General features: G+C 39.2%; 2 non-coding genes across 2 annotated transcripts; one reads left to right on the top strand and one right to left on the bottom strand.

The window, feature by feature from the left end:
* The first annotated feature begins 1,292 nt into the window (after positions 1-1,292).
* Positions 1,293-1,403, top strand: trnal-caa (transfer RNA leucine (anticodon CAA)). The gene is made up of 2 exons: positions 1,293-1,330; positions 1,358-1,403. It is a non-coding gene; the product is annotated as a tRNA-Leu (tRNA).
* Positions 1,404-5,176: 3,773 nt separating this feature from the next.
* trnat-agu (transfer RNA threonine (anticodon AGU)) lies at positions 5,177-5,250 on the bottom strand. Its single transcript has one exon. It is a non-coding gene; the product is annotated as a tRNA-Thr (tRNA).
* Between the last annotated feature and the right edge of the window lie 2,358 nt (positions 5,251-7,608).

Genomic DNA, 7,608 nt, shown 5'->3' with positions numbered 1-7,608 from the left:
CAGCGACTTTGTCTCCGTTGTTTAACATTTCAATATGATTCAACTATTTAAAAAAAATAAACCAGGGCCCTGTCACAGAAACGTACCCCGTTCTGCCGCGCAACAAACGGGTACTTAGCACAGTACTAAAGAGGAGCTGTGTTTACTGTCAGCAGACATTTCCTCATTTCGAAAGACGTTTTCGCCTTCTCTCAGCTTTTTAAAGACGGTCATAAACGATCAAGAAGTAATTAATTTCAGTTTGAAGTCTGTTTCTTTTGTCTCCACTTTTGATGAAGAAAAGCCGTGCGTGGGAGATCCCCTCTCTGAAGAAGTTTGCCGTCACCCTGCAAGAGAGAAGATCCATCATTCACCGAGGCAACCGCTGAGACAATTAACATTAAACACGTGAAATGCGAGATGCTTTCTACTTAGGGATTTTTTCGTTTCTACTTTGTCAGAAGTAGGATTTAAACAAAGGTCTCCAGGAAAAGCTGCAACCTAAACGCAACACCTTAGACCACCAACCATCCAACCTGTGTCTCTTATATGGAATTATATTTTATTTCTTTCTACTTGTTGAAAATAAAAAAGTGAAATCATGTAATGAGGGAAATGTCTTTTTTCATGGGAAAAACTAGTACGAGCAAATGTAAAGTTAGAGCAGCGCTCAATAAAAACGATCAGAAACCGAAAGCGCTTCTTATGCGGATCAGTATATTCCGATGCCGGTGGTTCTGCAGAATAAGAAAAGCCGATCTCAAAGCAGTGTGTTGCCATTACGGCTACTCTGGCTGCAGCTGTTTTAAGATCTACTCAGCGGCACAGAAAGTTGTAGGAGGTCAGACTTGTTTGCGCTGTCTGAAAAACAGTATGCGAATTTAAGCTTATTTAAATAAGATTATTTACAATATAATACATGCTCCAAAAGCGTTAATCCTGCAGTGGCTGCTATTTGAAACGCCTTCATAAATGACGTGTAATAGAGATTTATGCAGCTGGCTTCTATGCTTCACAGTATGTTGCAATCAGGAAAATAAACCTATAAGAAATGTACAATACAAGGTCTGTTCCCAAACGTGAAAGCTGTATTACACTGATGTCGGTCTTTTTGAAATAATCCAAATTGTAAAAACGACTGCGCCCTAGCAGATCAAAATATTACAAGAAGGCTGTAAAGCACACTCTGAATCGATCCGAATATTTAATTTCCCGGTCCGTTTAGGCTACAACAGGCAATTTTACGTTTATCCAGCAAAGCATTTCTCAGTTTAGTGAACTACTGGTGCTTTTAAGAGATCTGAACGTAGTTCGTCAGGATGGCCGAGCGGTCTAAGGCGCCAGACTCAAGGGCTCCTGTCTTTCCATTGCTTGGGTGTTCTGGTCTCTGAATAGAGGCGTGGGTTCAAATCCCACTCCTGACAAATAATACCTTTTCTCTGTCCTGCATTTTCCCTTCTTGTTGCGCTCGCTGACAATGACAGGAAGAGGAAAACGGATAAACCGGTTTGCGGGCACATGATGGGCAGGGAAATGCTTCGTGAACACTTCAATGTGATTAGCAGAAAGTCAAATAGGCTTCGATTCTCCCTTACGTTCGGGCTGCCTGTAATCGAGTAAAGATTTACTGCAAAGTATGTATTCCAATGTGAAAGACCGAAATATAAAGCCAGAAGAAGATTTATTAAAACATATCTGTTTTCCTTGTGGTTTATCCTTTATTTAATTAAATGTGGCATTGTGAAATCAACCTGTAGCCCTACCGAATGTAGTCACTCTCCCAGTGACAGCGGCAGGAGCAGAGAGATTATATCAGAGCTCGAACAGAGAGTTCGGAAATCGAGGGAAATTGATTTACAGAACATTTTATTAAACTTTCCTATCTGCTCGGCCTTACTGAAGTATTTTAGCTTTTTTTTTTGTCTATTTCTATACTTTACAGTTGTAAACTTAAACTTGTCCGTTTAGCCAGAGAAGAGAGATATAAGCGCTATACCCCACGGTAACCTCCGATTCCAATAACCTTGACTAAAGCAGGAAGATCAGTTTCTGCTCGAGACAGCAGTTTTCTGAACTGTAAATCTCCAACAGTAGCTGGAGACGGTGTGTGTCCGGGTTCAGCAGCTATACAATTCACGTGTCCTCCCTCCTTTATTACCTTCATACACTCCTCTTAAACCACAGCAAACTCCCGGAATATTTCGGTGAACAGGTAGTGGGTCTTTCTTTCCGAGATCACAGGCAGAAAAAATAAACACGCTGAAATACATTTCCTAAAATCCAAAGAAATACAGGTACGATTCTGATGTATCTCAATAGTTTTGGCACGAATTTGCAATGCTAATCTATTGGGCTCTGCACGCGTGGGCTCGAATCCCACTCCCGTCGGTTTGAGCCTTTGTGTTCTGTTTCTAAGTTGGGTTGGCGGTCTTTTGCTACTTTAGGAGAGCAGCAATATTTCTAGCGTTGGCTGAACATGGCTTAGTAGCTGACAGACAATAGTCTCTTAATATTTCGGCTAAATTTATGTTTTGTACTGCTTTCACCTGATATTAATAGTAGTCCTGATAAACGGTTTTGGGACATGGCGCATCTTGAAAAATGTTCTTGTGAATTTCAGTTTGAAAAAAATGCACGCACCAGAAACCGGAACTGGTCGTGTTTACATAATACGCAATGCAATAGCAAAGTTTGGATTTGAAAATAAATCTTGCTACGAGTCCTTAGTTGTTACAAGAGGCGTTTTAGGACTTTTAGCTCATAAATCCATCTTCCATTTGTACTCCATCAATATTAGCAATGTTATCTTTACCTAGCACTAAATGTAGCTCTAAATAAATGCAAATTTTAAAATACATTTAAAAATAAATGCTATTCCATATATTGTAACTTTGTGGTATTTAGAATTTTTATCTGAGGATGCAGGGGAAAGTATTATACAACTGTGAAAGAGGCTCGGATTTTAATACAATTTCGATCAAAAGAAAACCAAAATCCGTAAGATTGAATTTGACCTTCAGTTGAAATATTTGAAGAAACTCTCAAAGAAGCAACTGCAGTAGTGGAGAGATTTGATCCGATGTTCCGATGTTTGCAGTTCAATAATCCATTCGTCCTCGAAAGAAGCAAAGGCAAGTATGTTTTGAGTGTCACCATGATCCTCTTCTCAATTCAAAAGAAAGTTTTTATGTGATCCTGTTCCCACTAGAAAAAGAGTCGATTTCTGCCTGCACCGATGTCCCTTCAAATGTTTTATAAGAACTATGGACGTTTATAGAGTAGAAGCCTGGTCCATTTCTTCTACTAAACGAGACTATGGGAGTGAGTATTTTGATATCGAACTGGGATTTAAATAAAGAGGAACACTACACTGCATTGGGCTACGCGTGTGACAAAACATTTACTTTCCGACCTCTCGATAGCTCAGTTGCTAGCTCTTAAGACTGTAGACAACAACAGCAGGCGTTTCTTATGTCCCTGGTTTGAATCCAGTTCAAATGATGGTGTTTTCTTGTTCCTTAATCAAAAAGTGAAAATTTCGAATTTGTCTTTCACTTTGATGTTCACCCGAAACCTCAGTATACAAAGAAGTAGAGGGTCCTGTTCTGATTAATCCTCAAGTCTGATTGTTTTGCTTAGACCTTTAAAATGTACACTGTTGACTGTTTGCGCTTCCTAACACAATTAAAAACCCGCCGACAAGTTACCGATCGGGAGTTTAGTTCAGTGATAGCGCGCACTTAAGACTCTCTGTTTTCTATCGCCGGCATCTTTGTATTCTTTTTAAACGCGATATCTTTTATTCTTCGTGTGTGAATTTCAGGGAGACTCATAAACCCTTTGTCTGTTTTAAAGATACATTATTTTAAACCAGACATAATGAAAGACGGAGTAATTAGACACACGTACAAAACACATGAATCTAATTGAGAAAATGTTGACCGTGGCGATGTACAGTATTACTAGCTGCTCTGAACTCAATGTGGTGCTGTATGGGAATGCGATGCAAACGCCAGTGGCACAATGGATAACGTGTCTGATTACGGATAAGAAGACTTTAGGTTTCTACTCCTTCCCGGTTCGTGAAGAAGCTTTTAAACCACGCTACTCAACACTGACATCGTAGTGTGTGCGGTCCTACACAACCTTACTATCAACTAGATATGTCTTCTGTTCCATCCCGATTCTTTCCGCACATTCCTGCTATTTCACCACCGTTATTGTAGGATAACAGCCACAGACACGAGAAGATACACTATTCCGAACAAATGTCTTGAAAAATCACGTTGAAAAGGGTGACAATACGTTTTTTTTTTGTTTCTTTAAGGTAACCTTACTTTTGCCTGTAAAGTTCACATTTTTTTCTGTAGCCGCAAATCCCCAATATTTCTGCTGTCTCCCGAGAAACACAAGCGTGGAGTCAAATCATATTAAATAACACAACACATCTATTAATTTAACACCCAGATGTGACAGAACACATGTAAGACTTACACACAGCCTTTAATGTGCGATAGTGAATTTGCAGGTATCCTGGGTAGGGAAGAGAACTGATATTAAGGAAATACATATTTAAAGGGGATGTAAGTCTTAAATGTGTTTTGTCACATCTGGGTGTTAACTGAACAGTTTTTTTAGCATTATTTATTGTGTTTTGACTCTATACTTGTGTTTCTCAGGAGACAGCAGAAATATTGATGTTTACATTTATATTCACATTCCCGGTGATATTGACTTAGGTACTCAACTATTTACTTGTAGTTTGACTCGTGTCAAAAGTTGAAAATCTCTGCAAACATCAAGATGGCTAAGGACGTGGAAAGAAACTCAATCACATTTAGAGAAGGTAATGTTTAGATCGGATTAATTCGAAGTGTGTCTCTGGGTGCGTTTGATCTACCAACGTTGTGTTTAACTGAAGGACACCCTGACTGAGTGTGCCATAGAAACTGACACACGTCGTATTTTTTCTACATTCACAGATTTTTGGCTAAAGTAAAAAAAAAAATCGTTGTCATTTTCTTGCCAGCTGGCAGTAATTCTTTTGCACTGATAAGAAAGATGAGCAATTTATCTTTCGCAATGTGTGGATTTCTTGAAAAACAAGTCGTGCCAAAAACGAAATGAACATTTCATTTAAATATAATGCTGAAGAATATTGTCTGTAACAATAAACGGTGCGCGAAGACAGGAAGACAGGCACCGCTGGGATTTGAACCCAGGATCTCCTGTTTACTAGACAGGCGCTTTAACCAACTAAGCCACGACGCCGGCAGAATTCGCCTCTTTTACTTCCACTTGGACACACCGCTCTGAGACACCTGCGTTCAGTAAGCGCTGAGTCGGCTGGCTGAGCACGTTGCCTCCTTTACATTCAATAGGAGCCCCGACACTAAGAGAAAGGTACAGAAATGGCTTTTATCGGGCACTTTTCATGTCCAATGCGCTTGACATCTCCCACGGGCGGCAGAGTTCATTTACGACACTTTTCCTTTCTTTATTCTTTCTGTACTCTTTGATGAAAAAAAACGAGCAATCATGTAAGGGACAATGTATTTTTTCATAGAGAAAACGTGCACCAGGAAATGTTGTGTTTAGAAGAAGTGAGTTAACATGAAAAGTGACCTAATTTACCGGAGCAAATGCTCACCTAGCAAGAGCTGCTTTGCTACAAGAGAGAAGTAGAGTAAAGACGTGATCATTTCACACCGTTGTGGAACAAAACGCTTTTTTTGTCAAGACAGAAAACCAGGCTGCTCCAGGTGAGGCTTAAACTTTCAACCTCGGCATAACTCCACTGATTGTCATTTTACTGTACATGGCCTGAACCAGGAAGAAGATTGGAAGTCAAGACGTTATGGTGTTTTTTTAATACTTTCCTGCTCTTTTAATATTCAGGTTTAATCTTTTATTTGGGAGTACTTTCAATTGATATTAATCCTAGTCCCAATGAACGATTCTGGGCCATGGTGCATCTTAAATAATGTTCTTATAGATTTCAGTTCCGAAAACAACTCAGTAGCAGGCTATGCAGAACAAGTGAACACATTTCGAACTGTTGTGAATGCAGTGGAAATAATTTAGTCACTAAATAACAAGCTTATGCACCACTCGCTTGAAAATTGTTATATTTAACAAAAATTGCTTTCCAGACACCACAACTATTCACAATAATTTTATCAATACATGTCTTAATGAAAAGTGTAATTTTTTAATAATTAACTTTAATGCCCATCTTTATTAGTAGATGTATTACATGTACAGCCTTTAATATGTGATAATGAATTTTCAGGTATCCTGGGGAGGGAAGAAAACTGAAATGAAGGAAATACATATTTAAAGGGGTGTGTTCTGTCATATCTGGGCGTTTGAATAGATTTGTTGTATAAGTTATTGTGATTTCACTCTATAGTTGTGTTTCTCAGGAGAAAGTCGTTACATTGGGGGTTTGAGGGTATAGAAAATATGTTGTGCTGTACAGGTAAATGTAAGGATATGTTGAAAAAAATGTATTGTCACCTTTGTGAACGTCATTATTAGATATCTGTTGATCGTTTAGCGACCTAGGCCTCCCTCTGGACTCTGCACTGAGTTGAAAGCTACAGTAGCTCCTCACTGCTTGTCCTGTATTGTTACCTGTGCTCTCGTCTGCATTATCGATGTGCAGCACAGCACCAAGAACACCATAAACTTTGTGACGGAAAGTGCTTAAGAGCATAAAAAATATTGAACATTTTAAACATTCATAGAACAACTTGAAAACTGAGGGACAAAAGACCATCTATTTTGCAGGTTCACAGTAGTTGCAAGAAAACCAGTCGCCTGACTAGTGACCTAGAGATAAAAAGTTCGATATTCTACTGACTGGGCTATTCCTGTCTACTCAGTTTCTCTCTGAAACAACGTTTTTCAAGAAATTTGCAAAATTTGAAATACAATACTTGCTTAAAAGTGCAGATTATTTTTTACGCAAAACTGCAAATGGAGAAAACAGACTCTTTGGAGTCTCTGTGGTACAATTGCTTAGTGCGGCCAGGTTGGGACTAAAATTATAGTAAGGTGATGGTTCAAGTGCATCCAGGCACACCTTTCTCACTGTTCAAATGTGAACATCTATGGAAAAAATGGCATAAAATATTTAACAGATTATTGACCTAATTGATACCGATGTCTTACCACTTGGCCATCACGCCTGCAGTTCCACTTACTTTCCCATCAAGGCTAGCATGTTTTTTAAAATACAAAAAAGTTCCATCTTTGAGCACAAATTGCCATGGTAGGAGGAATAAAACAAATATGACTGTTCAAATGAATTCTATTGAAACTGATTTAATCGCGCAGAATCTACAACAACAAAACCATGATTCTTAACAAGGAGATACTGGGCAGCAGTGGGATTCCAGCTCACGCCCTCGAAGAGATGGAGCTTTAATCCAGCTCCTTAGAGCGCTCGACCAGGGTTACGCTTGATAGCAGCTTTTCAGCACTTGTAGTCTGACTTTGTGGTGTTATGCTCCATGGAAGAGACTGCACCTCCTTTTTTCGAGATGCTTTCTCTCACTTGGTGAAATATTCACTTCTTTGGCCCTCTGAATATAGTTCTTCTGTTAAGCAAGCTTCAGACTCTGC

The sequence above is a fragment of the Atractosteus spatula genome, assembly GCF_055471065.1.
Source record: "Atractosteus spatula isolate fAtrSpa1 chromosome 10 unlocalized genomic scaffold, fAtrSpa1.hap1 SUPER_10_unloc_5, whole genome shotgun sequence".
Taxonomy (NCBI): Eukaryota; Metazoa; Chordata; class Actinopteri; order Semionotiformes; family Lepisosteidae; genus Atractosteus; species Atractosteus spatula.
This window is presented reverse-complemented; position numbering and strand designations above follow the sequence as displayed.